Here is a 15,184-nt window from a genome sequence, read left to right on the forward strand (position 1 = left end):
GGACCCCTACTTGCCTGGAGAACAAGCAGTCTTTTGGTGGACTGACCTGGAGCAGTGGATTTTCATTTTCCTTGTTGACTTTTTGGATTCCTTTACCCAAGTGAGATAACGTTGCCATGAGATATTTCCAGTCCACCCTGTCGAACGCCTATTCTGCATCCGTTGAGAGCAAGAGGGTGGGCTAGGAAGATCTACGGACATAGCCATCAAGGACAGAGTGCAAAGGGACTTGTCCCTTGCCTCTCTGCCAGGGATGAAACCTGTCTGATCCCTGGATACCCACCGTGGGATTAACGGGAGGAGTCTATTCGCGATCATTTTGGTGTACAGTTTGGCGTTGATGTTTAATGGCGAAATAGGATGATAGCTTCCACAATTACTGGGATCCTGGCCAGGTTTGGGGATTACAGTGATATGTGTGTGCACGGTCTCAGGTCAAAAAGTACCACCATTAGAAATTGCATTTGCATAGCAAGCCAAGTGAGGTAATAGTATATCTGCAAAGGGTCGGTAAAAACTATCAGGGCCTGGTGCTTTGCCGTTAGCCATGGCTTTTAAGGCGATATGGAGTTCTGAGGTGGTAAACTCTCCTTCCAGAGTAGCCAGGATATCGGGTGGGAGTCTAGGTAAGTTGGCACGTGATGAGCCCAGTCTTAGTGTCCTTATCCTCTATTGAGTGGTGGACATGGCACAAGTGTTGGTAGAACGCACAAAATTCTTTAGCTATAGCTGGAGTGTCATGAACAAGTGTAGCAGATGCATTTTTGCTATAAATGAGGCAGATTTTTTCTGGTATAATGAACGAGCTAGTAATCTACTCGATTACTCCATTCATAACATTTTCGGGCTACTGTGCAGGCTTGTTGCTTTTGCTCAGTGTGAAAGAGTGATTTCAGTTCTTCTCTTCTCAGAGTGAGAGTATTGCCGCATACACATGGTCGAACTGTTTGACGTACTTAGTCCGTTGAAACACATTTCAGCGGACAATCCGCTCGTGTGTGGGCTTCAGCTGACTTTTTCAGCGTGCAGTCCGGAGTACTAAGATTTTCGGTTTTTCCAAAAATCTGTCCGTCGTACTTTGGTTTCAGCGGACAATACGGTCGTCAGTATGCTAGTTCGACGGATTAAGAATGGCGCATGCCCAGAAAGGATTTACACGGCGGAAGGGTGCTTTGCTGTGTCTTGGACTTCCTATTTCTAGTCCCGTCGTACGTGCTGTACACGTCATCACGCAAGCTTTCGACGGACTGTTTGTGTATCCGTGTGTGGTCAAGTCCGTTCAGTGGAAAGTACGCCGGATTGTCCGTCGGATTGTATGACGGACTAAGTACGCCATACAATCCGCTCGTGTGTACGCGGCATATGAAATACTGCCTGAGATCGATTAGCTTTATGTTGTTGCTCAAGTGTCTTAATTTTGCTGATCAGTTTAGCTAGTGCCCAATTCTATTAGTTTACCTCTGATGTGTGCTTCCCATACTATTCCCGGGGAAATGTCAGAGTGTGCGTTTTCTTTGAAGTAGAGGGCCAGGTCACCTCCAATAATTTTTTTTATCCATGCCCTCGGTTAAGAGTTCTTCATCGAGTTTCCAGTTCTTGGTCTTATTGGGCATGGATGGGATTCTTAATTTTAGAATAATCGGGGCATGATCGGCTATGGGAGAAGTCTCAATAACCGCGTTCACTGATAGAGAGAGATGATGATGGTCAATAAAAAACAAATCAATTCTAGAGTACGTATGGTGGACTTGAGAATAGCGGGTGTAATCTTTCTCTCAAGGGTGCATAATCCTCCAGATATCTACCAGCTGGGCATCGTGTAGTCTCTTGCGTATGAATAACAAGTGTTTATGCAAGATGCTGGACCTCCCTCTGGATATGTCAAGGACAGGTTGTCAAGGATCATGGTTTTGCCATCTCAATTTGTAATTAGAGCTGCTGGGAAACCTCATCTATAGTTGATGGAAGCAGTTTGCATTTTCTCAGTCAGGGGACGCAGGGCCCTGCATTGCTCCAGCGTCTCCCTGGGAAGATCTGGATAGAAGGAAAGGGCCACACCATAAAAGTCCAGCGATGAGGCTTCTCTGGCCTTTTTCATAATGAGTTATTTTTCCGGGAAATGATGGAACCAGCATCTCACGGGATGTCCGAGTCTATCGGTCTATTTTCAAGGGGTGATTAGCCACTTGACCCAGCAAGCTGTTAAATATGCCCTGGATTGATAGGAGGAGGTCCTCATCTCCTGTTGCCTCAGGTAGGCCTCTGATTCGGATGTTGTTCCGCCTGTTGCGGTTCTCTTGGTCCTCAATTTTATAGAGGGCCATCCTATGAGCTTTGGTTAGATTGCGGGTAGATGCCTGCAGTTTCCTAATGGTGGTCGCGTGGCAATCAAGTCCAGTGGCAGCTGGTGCTCCATTTGGGGGGGCGCAAAGAATGCCCGAACCAGCCCCCCCACGCTGGTCACTCGCCCGCAATAGGGCCTACAGATAGTTGGATAAATGTAGTAGTGAAATGTGTGTGAAGATATGTAGTAGTATAAATTTTGGCCAAAATTTATGAAGAAAAATTACTAATTTGCTAAATTTTATAACAGAAACAAAGAAAAATTAATTAATTAATTAAGAGAATTTTATTTTTTTTCTTTTATAGCACAAAAAATTTAAAAAACCCAGTGCTGATTAAATACCACCAAAAGCAAGCTATATTTGTGTGGAAAAAAAAGGACAAAAATTTCATATAGGTACAATGTTGCATGACTGAACGTCATTCAAAATGTGAGAGCACCAAAAGCTGAAAATTGGTCTGGTTAGGAAGTGCCCAGTGGTCAAAACTAAAAAAGGGAAAAAGAAAGGTAACATTCAAAAGGGAATAGAGGCACTTGAGAAAAAGAATATCGCCATCCGCCAAGCGGATAAAGGGGGGTGATTGTAGTCTTAAATAAAGGTGACTACATGAAAGAACTAAATAGTCTGGTAGGTGAAAATTAAGGGTGATCCCACGAAAAAACGTAAAAACTCAATGTTCACCTTTTTTGCTCACCCATTATTAGTGGCATTAATTAAATTTTTTTCTAAACTGGGTGAATATGTTGATTATTTTTTACTGCCCATTGTTCAATCTTATCCCTCTTATTTGCGAGACAGTAAGCATCTTAGAAATGTACTCAAAGGTATTCCTGTTCAAGATGACACAATCATTGTATTGATTGATGTTGAATCCCTTTACACCAGTCTCGTACAAAAAGATGTTTTAAAAACTACTAGGAGAGCTCTCGATTCTAAATCCAGTCATAAAACAGAACAAAAAGAATTTCCCTCGGAGGGCCACCGGGCTTGAGGGGAAACCGTCTATGGAACTCGCGGAGGAGGACAGGGGCATGTACATAAGAGGATGAAACCCAGGAGCGTTCCTCCGGACCGTACCACTTCCAATGCACCAGGTACTGTATGCGCCCACGGAACCTACGGGAGTCAACAATGGATTGTACCTCATACTCCTCATGGTTCTCAACCTGAATAGGGTGAGGACTTGGCACCGAGGTGGTAAATCGGTTACAGACCAAAGGTTTCAATAAGGAGACATGAAACACATTTGAGATGTGCATACTAGGAGGAAGGTCCGACACGTAAGCTACTGAGTTAATCCTGCGAAGGATACGGAAAGGCCCAATAAACCGAGGTGCAAACTTCAGTGAGGGAACACGAAGCCGAGATGACAACCAAACCCTGTCCCCAACCTGGTAGGAAGGTGCAGGCAGGCGTCTGCAGTCAGCATGGAGTCTGTACCTATCATTAGCATGACGTAAAGACTCCTGGACTTGTACCCAAGTGGAACGCAGACCACGGAGATGCTCCTCTAATGCAGGAATACTCTGCGGAACAAACGAGTCAGGCAACATGGAAGGTTGGAAACCATAATTCGCCATAAATGGAGACAATCTGGAGGCAGAATTCAAGGCACTGTTGTGAGCAAACTCTGCCCAAGGTAATAGGTCAGACCAGTTGTGATGGTCAGAAATATAGCAATGTAGGAATTGCTCCAAGGACTGATTGGCTCGTTCTGTGGCCCCATTAGACTGCGGGTGATATGCAGAATAGAACGCAAGCTGGATTCCCAACTGTGCACAAAAGGCTCGCCAGAACCGGGAGACAAACTGACTGCCCCTATCCGAGACAATCCCCTTGGGTAGCCCATGTAAGCGAAAGATCTCCCAAGCAAAAATGGAAGCCAGTTCCTTAGAGGTGGGCAACTTCTTAAGTGGAATACAATGACACATCTTTGAGAACCGGTCAACCACCATAAGGATAACAGTGGAGTCTTACTCTGAGCACACATGGGACAGGCAGCTATGAGGGCAGTAACATCAGTAACATCAGCTACGTAGACTAGGCCACCAGAATTGTTGGGAGATGGCCTAAATGAGTTGATTCTTCCCAGGATGGCCAGCAGCCTTGGGAGAATAGTAAGTCTGGAGCACTGTAGTACGGAGACTCTTTATTAGAGTATGGAGACTCAGAGAGTCTCCATACTGCAGTGCTCCAGACTTACCATTCTCCCAAGGCAGCTGGCCATCCTGGGAAGAATCAACTCATTTGGGCCATCTCCCAACAATTCTGGTGGCCTAGTCTACATGCTGATGTTACTGCCTTCGTAGCTGCCTGTCCCATGTGTGCTCAGAGTAAGACTCCACGACACCTTCAAGTGGGCCTCTTACAACCCATACCCAATGGAGAGAGTCCTGGACTCACCTGTCTATGGATTTCATTGTGGAATTGACTAACTCCCAAGGCAACACTGTTATCCTTATGGTGGTTGACCGGTTCTCAAAGATGTGTCATTGTATTCCACTTAAGAAGTTGCCCACCTCTAAGGAACTGGCTTCCATTTTTGCTCGGGAGATCTTTAGCTTACATGGGCTACCCAAGGTGATTGTCTCGGATAGGGGCAGTCTCCCGGTTCTGGCGAGCCTTTTGTGCACAGTTGGGAATCCAGCTTGCGTCCTCTTCGGCGTATCACCCGCAGTCTAATAGGGCCGCAGAACGAGCCAATCAGTCTTTGGAGCAATTCCTACATTGCTATATTTCTGACCATCATAACAACGGGTCTGACCTATTACCTTGGGCAGAGTTTGCTCACAACAGTGCCTTGAATTCTGCCTCCAGATTGTCTCCATTTATGGCGAATTATGGTTTACAACCTTCCATGTTGCCTGACTCGTTTGTTCCGTAGAGTATTCCTGCATTAGAGGAGCATCTCTGTGGTCTGCGTTCCACTTGGATACAAGTCCAGGAGGTTTTGCGTCATGCTAATGATAGGTACAGACTCCATGCTGACCGCAGACGCCTGCCTGCACCTTCCTACCAGGTTGGGGACAGGGTCTGGCTGTCATCTCACAACCCTTGGCTTCGTGTTCCCTCACTGAAGTTTGCACCTCGGTTTATCGGGCCTTTCCGTATCCTACGCAGGATTAACTCAGTAGCTTACGCATTGGACCTTCCTCCTAGTATGCACATCTCAAATGTGTTTCATGTCTCCTTATTGAATCCGTTGGTCTGTAACAGATTTACCACCTTAGTGCCACGTCCTCACCCCATTCAGATTGAGAACCAAGAGGAGTATGAGGTACAATCCATTGTTGACTCCCGTAGGTTCCGTGGGCCTGGTGCATTGGAAGGGGTACGGTCCGGAGGAACGCTCCTGTGTTTCATCCTCTGACGTACATGCTCCTGTTCTCCTCTGCGAGTTCCATAGACGGTTTTCCCTCAAGCCCGGTGGCCCTCCGAGGGACATGGGGGGGGGCGTACTGTCAGGGCTGGCTTAGCCCTTCCTCCTCTGGGCTGGCCGCTCAGCTGTTGGCTAAGTCAGCTCTCTTCTCTTTCCACAGTTACCAGCTGTTCCCGATGATGCTCGTCTGACCCTGCCTATCCTGCTCCCTTTTTAATTTGCCTTCGCGTTGGTCACATCACAGGGAACCATCTCCTGCTGTTTGTTTCAAGACTGGCTTGCTGACATCCCACCTGGCTTCTTATCCTGCTTGCGATTGCTGTCCTTGGATCCCTGACTTCCGGCCTGGCTGATTATCCGATCTGGTTAATGAACTTTGAACTGGCTGACTACCCAATCTGGCTACTGGACTCTGGCTATGCTTGACTACGCTTTTTCCTATTTACCTTTTTATTTTTATTAATAAACAAGTGTGATTTGATTGTACTTCTATCTCAGTCTGTTTCATGGTTATGGACAGTTTACAAAGCACAGCTTCTGTAACCAACTGAGCTGCTATCAATCTATCCAATCAGGAAACAAGACACCGGACGAAGCTTGCTCACTCCCGCCATGGGAATTATGGGGCTCAGATAAGTATAAGGGGGCTCGGGGGAGTTGCAGCACTACAGAAGGTTTTTCACCTTAATGCATAGAATGAATTAAGGTAAAAAACCATGAGGGTTTACAACTCCTTTAAGAATTTCAATTTGTAGGCAATCAGGCAGGCCCTTGCACTACATAGTGTGTATGGGGCCTAAGGGCGTACATTTTTGATTTCACTCCTCACTACACAGCACAGGTTCGGAGGCCATGAAATGCCCAGATAGCACAACCCCCCCCCCCCCCCCCATGACCCCATTTTGGAAAGTAGACACCCCAAGCTATTTTCTGAGAGGCATGTTGAGACCATGGATTATTTTATATTTTTATATTTAAAATGACACCCCAAAATACTTTCTGCTGCTTCTCCTGAGTACAGGGACACCACATGTGTGGGACTTTTTGGGAGCCTAGCCATGTACAGGACCCCGAAAACCAAGCACCACCTTCAGGCTTCCTAAAGGTGTAAAATGGTGATTTCACTCCTCACTACCTATCACAGTTTTGGAGGCCCTGAAATATCAAGATAGCACAGGACCCCATTTTGAAAAGTAGACACTCCAAGGTACTTGCTAAGAGGCCTGGTGAGTGTTTTGCAGCTCTGATTCGTTTTGTAGAATGAAGAAAGAAAAGGAAAATGTATTATATTTTTTCCATTTTCGAAACTTTGTGACAAAAAGCAAGATCTGCAATATACTCAACATGCCTTTCAGCAAATAGCTTGGGGTGTCTACTTTTAAAAATGGGTGGGGGGGGGGATTTGTTCTATCTGGGCATTTCATGGCCTCCGAAACTGTGATAGGTAGTGAGGAGTGAAATCAAGAACTTGCGCCATTTGAAAGAAAGCCTAAAGGCAGTGATTGGTTTTCGGGGTCCTGTACGCGGCTAGACTGCCAAAAAGTCCCCCACATGTGGTATCCCTGTACTCAGGAGAAGCAGTAGAATGTAGTTTGGGGTGTAATTTCACATATGCCCATGGCATGTTTAAGAAATATATAATTTAGTGACAACTTTGTGAGAAAAAAAAAAGAAAGAAAATGTATTGTCATTTTCCTGAAACTTGAGACAAAATTTAAAATATTCCATGGACTCAACATGCCTCTCGGATAAATAGCTTGGGGTATCTACTTTCCAAAATGGGGTCATTTGGGGAGATTTTGTGCTATCTGGGCATTTCATGTGATGCTTCATATTTTTGTGCTATCTGGGCATTTCATGTGATGGGTAGTGAGGAGTGAAATAAAAAAATGTACGCTCTTAGTAAGCCTGAAGGCAGTGCTTGGTTATCAGGGTTCTGTACGCGGTTAGACTGTCAAAAAGTGGTAACCCCATACTCAGGAGAAGCATCAGAATGTATTTTTGGGTGTAATTTCACAATTTCACTTTTTTGGTAATTTTTCAATCACTTGTGACAAAAAAATTAAATATTCAATGTGCTCAACAAGCCTCTCAGCAAATTCCTTGGGGTGTCTACTTTCCAAAATTGTGTCATTTGGGGGGGGGGGGTTCTGCCCTGCCATTTTGGCACCTCAAGAAATTAGATAGGCAGTCATAAACTAAAAGCTTCGTAAATTCCAGAAAATGTACCCTAGTTTGTAGACGCTATAACTTTTGCGCAAACCAATAAATGTATGCTTATTACTTTTTGGCCTAAATGTATGACTAAAATTGAGTTTCTTGTATTTTTTTTTATAACAAAAATTAGAAAATATATTTTTTTCAAAATTGTTGTTTATATTGCCAAAAAAACCAAAAACGCATAGGTGATCAAATACCTCTTTTTGTGGTAAAAAGGGATGCAAATTTAGTTTGGTTACAGCATTGCATGACCGCTAAATTAGCAGTTAAAGCAGCGCTGTGCCAAATTGTAAAGAGTGCTCTGGTCGGAAAGGGGGTAAAGCCCTCCGGGGCTGAAGTGGTTATAGTTGTTTATTCAGCTGAACACTGTCTAAAAATAGTCAGTTAGACTGTCCAAAGTCCATTTTAGGCAACTCAAAGAAATACTGTATATAAACTCTTAACCTAGTATTTTAAAAGTATATAACATTCAAATTATATATTATATTCCATGTCATAGATACACTTATGATTTCAGGGTCTACTGGTGCAATAGTAATTCTGTTATAAAATACAAATATATTATTTTGAATTAGAACATATTAGAAGTAAAAATAGCTTTAAGTATAGCAATTTAATACATTTTTTGATATTTTGACATACTTCACTATGGGAACATTCCCTTTTTCACCCAATCTATGGCATTGATGGTGCATATATGACATATATATTCTAACCATGCATGGGTAAAACATATATTCATATTCAAATATTTTGTGTGCTATTAATGTGTAATATTGTACACTTATATTGCATTGGTTACCAGAGCTACTAAACATTATAGAGATACTAGCAACAATATACGATCAGATGCACATTATGAAGATATGAACATTTCTACAAAATACCACTTATAAAATATTTCAGGTTAAATATTTCTGCTTTATGATGGCCCTTGGTAGTTAAAAAATGCAGTGACAAGTCAAATAACAGGATTTCCAGGAAGCAGGGGCGTAACTATAGGGGGCGCAAGAGTCGAGGCTGTTCTGTAGGGGGCCTGTGTGGCCAGCGGCATCATAGGCTAAGAGTACCAATGTGTGGACTATGCGCACAGGTGGCTGCTGGCTGGAGGTGGGGGGGTCACTAGCAGAGCTCCATGTCGAGTACTGCACTGGCTGCTCTTTATTTCTGCATTCCCCGCATGACCTGTGTCCACAGCAAGCTCCGCTGGGTCCCCCTCTCCTGCTCCATGCAGCGTCGCTCAGTCTGGTGTCAGTCCCGTCCCCTGAGTCGGCTCACACTGTACTACGTGCTTCTCCCGGGCAAACAAACTGAGACAGATGCAGTGCAGCCCCTCCTCGAGGACACTGCGGGCTTGTCTGCCAGCCTCCTCCCCCGTCATACACAGATGACCAGTCTTTCTGGGAGATACACTGATCATCTGTGCAGCACGCTGGAGGGAGCCCAGGCCACCATTGATGCCCGGCCTGCAGCTTGGTCATGGTGAGTGAGATGACCCCATCCCCCACACATGCAATTACATCACCCCTGAGACAGGGACGCCACCACCCCTAAGGGCAGGGACACATCACCCCTGGGGACAGGGACCCCATGTCTCCTAAGGACATGGACCCTATTACCCCTAAGGACAGGGACCCCACCACTCCTGGGGACAGGGGGACCCCATCACCCCTGAGACAGAAACCCCACCACCCCTGGGGACAGGGATCCCATCTCCCCTAAGGACAGGGACCCCACCACCCCTAAGGACAGGGATCCCACCGCTCCTGGGGACAGGGGGACCCCATCACCCCTGAGACAGGAACCCCACCACACCTGGGGACAGGGACTCCATCTCCCCTGGGGACAGGGACCCCACCACCCCTGGGGACAGGGACCACACCACCCCTAAGGACAGGGACCCCACCACCCCTGGGGACAGGGACCCCATCACCCCTGAGACAGGAACCCCACCACCCCTGGGGACAGGGACACCATCTTCCCTGGGGACAGGGACCCCATCACCCCTGAGACAGGGACCCCACCACCCCTGGGAACAGGGTCCCCATCACCTCTGAGACAGGGACCCCATCTCCTCTAAGGACAGGGACCCCACCACCCCTAAAGACAATGACCCCATCACCCCTGGGGACAGGGACCCCATCACCACTGAGACAGAAACCCCATCACCCCTAAGGACAGGGACATCAACATGGGGACAGGGATTCCATCTCCCCTAAGGACAGGGACCCCATCTCCCCTAAGGTCAGGGACCCCACCGCCCCTTGGGACAGGGACCCCACCACCCCTAAGGACAGGGACACCATCACCCTCGAGACAGGGACCCCACCACCCTGGGAACCGGGTCCCTATCACCTCTGAGACAGGGACCCCATCTCCCCTAAGGACAGGGACCCCATCTCCCCTAAGGATGGGGACCCATCTCCTCTAAGGACAGGGACCCCACCACCCCTGGGGACAGGGACCCCATCACCCCTGAGACAGGTACCCCACCACCCTTAAGGACAGGGGCACCATTTCCCCTAGGGACAGGGACCCCATCTCCCCTAAGGACATGGACCCCACCACCCCTGGGGACAGGGTCCCCATCACATCTGAGACAGGAACCCCATCTCCTCTAAGGACAGGGACCCCACCACCCCTGGGGACAGGGACCCCATCACCACTGAGACAAGAACCCCATCACCCCTGAGACAGGGACCCCATCACCTCTGAGACAGGGGCCCTATCTCCCCTATGGAAGGGGACCCCATCTCCCCTAAGGACAGGGACCCCATTACCCCTGAGACAGGGACCCCATTACCCCTGAGACAGGAACCCCACCACCCCTGGGGACAGGGAACCCACCACCCCTGAGACAGGGAACCCATCACCCCTGAGACAGGGACCCCATCTCCCCTGAGACAGGGACCCCATCTCCCCTATGGACAGGGACCCCATCTCCCCTTAGGACAGGGACCCCATCACCCCTGAGACAGGAACCCCACCACCCCACATCCCCATCACATCTGAGACAGGGACCCCATCTCCTCTAAGGACAGGGACCCCACCACCCCTGGGGACAGGGACCCCATCATCCCTGAGACAGGAACCCCACCACCCCTGGGGACAGGGACACCATCTCCCCTGGGGACAGGGACCCCATCACCCCTGAGACAGGGACCCCACCACCCCTGGGAACAGTGTCCCCATTACCTCTGAGACAGGGACCCCATCTCCTCTAAGGAGAGGGACCCCACCACCCCTAAGGACAGGGACACCATCACCCCTGGGGACAGGGACCCCATCACCACTGAGACAGTAACCCCACCACCCCTGGGGACAGGGACACCATCACCCCTGGGGACAGGGACCCCATCACCCCTAAGGACAGGGACACCACCACCCCTGGGAACAGGGTCCCCATTACCTCTGAGACAGGGACCCCATCTCCTCTAAGGACAGGGACCCCACCACCCCTAAGGACAATGACCCCATCACCACTGGGGACAGGGACCCCATCACCACTGAGACAGGAACCCCACCACCCCTAAGAACAGGGACACCATCACCCCTGGGGACAGGGACCCCATCACCCCTAAGGACAGGGACACCATCACCCCTGGGGACAGGGACCCCATCTCCCCTAAGGACAGGGACCCCACCACACTTGGGGACAAGGACCCTATCACCCCTGGGGACAGGGACCCCATCACCACTGAGACAGGAACCCCACCACCCGTAAGGACAAGGACACCATCACCCCCGAGACAGGGACCTCACCACCCCTGGGGACAGGGTCCCCATCACCTCTGAGACAGGGACCCCATCTCCCCTAAGGACGGGGGACCCCATCTCCCCTAAGGACGGGGGACCCATCACCCCTGGGGACAGGGAGCCCATCACCCCTGAGACAGGTACCCCATCACCCTTAAGGACAGGGACACCATCACCCCTGTGGACAGGGGCACCATCTCCCCTAAGGACAGGGATCCCATTTCCCCTAAGGACAGGGATCCCACCACCCCTGGGGACAGGGTCCCCATCTCCTCTAAGGACAGGGACCCCCTCTCCTCTAAGGACAGGGACCCCACCACCCCTGGGGACAGGGACCCCATCACCACTGAGACAGGAACCCCACCACCCCTAAGGACAGGGACACCATCATCCCTGGGGACAGGGACCCCATCACCCCTGAGACAGGAACCCCACCACCCCTGGGGACAGGGACACCATCTCCCCTAAGGTTAGGGACCCCATCACCCCTGGGGACAGGAACCCCATCAACCCTAAGGGCAGGGACTCCCATCTCCCCTAAGGACCGGGACCCCATGTCACCTAGGGAAAGGGACCCAATCTCCCCTGGGGACAGGGCACACTTCTCCCAGGGGACAGGGCACACTTCTCACCTGGGGACAAGGACCCCTTTCTCACACAAGGACCCCATCACCCATGGGGACAGGGACCCCTTCTCACCTGGGGGCAGGAACTCCATCTGCTCTGGGGAAAAGGACCACATCTCTCCTGGGGACCAGGACCCCACCTCCTCTAAGAACAGAAACTCCATCTACAGACCATGCTGGCTGTTAGGGCTGGCCATCCTAGGGTGCCAAGATGGAGGAGGGGGCAGAACACACAGAGGAAATCTGAATCCCCAGCTATTTGGGGGTGTACCAGCAGGGGTCACTGGACACCGGGGGGGGGGGGGGTACAGAGTTACCAGCCTGCGGTCACTGGAGATGGGGATGGGTACAGCAGTACCAGAAAGGTGTGCACTCCAGCCCGTGTGCTCTTTCCCTGACCATCTCGTCGGCTCTGCCAGGTTCCCCCATCCTCTCTCCTGCTGGCTGTCAGGACAGAGAGTGGGTATTGGGCCGGTAAATGTGTACCAATCACTGTCCATTCATAGCTGCGGCATATAGTAAACTGCGTTTACTATGCTTCAGTTTATGAATGGGCAGGAAGCTCTGTACAGAGCTATTCCTGTCCATTCATTCTATGTAGCTGAGGCTGCAGAGAAGGAGATTGGAGGCTGGGTCCTCAGTCTTCCTCTTTTTCTCAAAGGTAGAACATCATAGGTCTGTTTAGATCTCTGAAATGTCACCAAAGCCCCTCAAAAATAATAAAAAACTACTGATACCAGTGGCAGAACTACAGGGCTCACAAAGGTTGTACCTGTAATCGGGCCCTGGAGTTCCACCACCTGACTCGGAGGGAAGGGTCCCGGCTGAGGTTCAGGGGGGCCCTTAATAGTTTCTTGCACCAGGACCCTGAAGGTTCTAGTTACGCCACTGCCAGGAGGTTAATTATTATCTACCTCAACCAATGGAAATGAATGTGTTTAATGATTTCATAGTGGTATTTACCATTAACCAAGGGACACCCACACACGGACACACATCATCCATCAACTCATACAATCACAGACACTCATGAAGATTCATTGACGCTAATACTTTAAGGACACAAGACATGACACAAAACTTTAGGAACACAAGACATTTTGGAAACTACAGCAGCCATCTTAGGAAAATCTGGTAACCTCCATTTTAAACCAGCAGCCATTTTGGGAAGGGAAATTATATTGAATTGATTCTACCTTATGTTGATTTTTATTTGAAAATCTTGATTATTGAACAGTTAGATATTTCCCTTGAGGAGATAACCAATTCATAGATTTTTTTTTAAACTTCATTTTTACATTACACTTTTTGTAATTTTTCTATCTGTCGACATTATATAGCAGATGTCTATATTATATTTCACGGTGTTTATGCCTAAACTGATGAATACAGTTTTAATTTTTTTTGGACAAGTATTATAGCAGAGGTGATCAAATACCACCAAAAGAAAGCTATATTTGTGGGAAAAAAGGACATCAATTGTATTTGGGTACAGTGTTGCATGACCACACAATTGACAGTTAAAGTAACCGCAGTGCTGTATTACAAAAAATGGCCTGGTCATTAAGGGGGTAAATCCTTCCAGGGCTGAAGTGGTTAAACATGTACCCAGGGTTGGAAGATCTGCTAACGCAGGTCAGAAGGGTCTGTAGCCATTTCAGGTGGTCATACACAGCCAATGCTCAGTTGGTTGAAATTCTGCGATTTCTGAGATTTTCACCTGCCCATGAACTGCCTAATTTGCGACATGCCTACCAGGGGGACCTAAATTTTGACAATGCTGCAGTGGGTGCACATGCTGCAGAGGGCCATCAACGAGTACCTGTGTTAGTGTGACACAGAGACAGGCTCAGGCCGACTCGGCTTTTTATTCTTCATGCCAATGGCTGCTGATAAAGACACATGCACTGTACTGTCACCATTTGAGGAGGCAACAAGGATGGTGAGCCGTGACAATGCATGCCATCAGTGACCCAATCCCTCTTGTGCTCCTGCTGGAGGCATACTCTGCGCGCCATATGCGGCACTCAAGGTAGAGCGGCAGGAAGAAGTGGAGGACTTTGTTTCCTCTCAAGGCATTCAGACACTATTCTTTTAACGCCACAGAACGTTCTGGGGACCCAGGAGAGGAAGGAGGATTCTGGCAGTTTTGGAGGCACTGAAGCAGAGGAAGACCAAAGTTAAACCTAAGAGATGGTTTTCCATCCCCAGAGCCCTTGGGAGTAGTACGTGGCTGGGAGGAAGCAGTCCCAGATACTGTAATCCCTAGTGAGCATGAGGACTCTGTTTCTCACAGCTGGTACCACCCCACTTTGCATGGCGCATTGGACGTGATCGGGAGCACGCTGCCCATGCACGTCGGTGGCACCATGTTCCTGGGAACATGGCTTGTCATCGATGGTGGTAAACAGCCATTGGCCGGTGGCTGTTTACCACGTGATTGGTTGTTATCCTAAATGTCAACAAACAGTGGTAACCAGATGTTACTGGGTTCTCCTCCTCACACACCGATCGTGTGTGAGAAGGAGATTGCGGTAACATCTCGTTACCGCCTACAGTGTACACCAACACACACTGATTGCCCCCCCCAATAAAGAGGACCTGTCACCACCCATCAAAGTACCTGTCACAATCCATCTGAGTACCGGAGTACCTGTCAAGTCCATATGAGTACCCGTCACAGCCCATCAGAGTACCCAAGTACCTGTCACAGCCCATCAGAGTAACCAAGTACCTGTCACAGTCCATCAGAGTACCAGTCACAGTTCATCTGAGTAGCTGAGTAACTGTCACAATCCATATGAGTAACGAGTACCTGTCACCGCCCTTCATAGTACCTGAATACCAGTCACCAGCCC

General features: G+C 48.8%; 1 pseudogene; it reads left to right on the forward strand.

Annotated features, from left to right (window-relative positions):
- Positions 1-547: 547 nt before the first annotated feature.
- Positions 548-13,567, forward strand: LOC143998058 (uncharacterized; annotated as a pseudogene).
- Positions 13,568-15,184: the final 1,617 nt, after the last annotated feature.

The sequence above is a fragment of the Lithobates pipiens genome, unplaced genomic scaffold, assembly GCF_037356315.1.
Source record: "Lithobates pipiens isolate NorthernLeopardFrog02 unplaced genomic scaffold, aLitPip1_a1.2 Scaffold_19, whole genome shotgun sequence".
Lineage (NCBI taxonomy): Eukaryota > Metazoa > Chordata > Amphibia > Anura > Ranidae > Lithobates > Lithobates pipiens.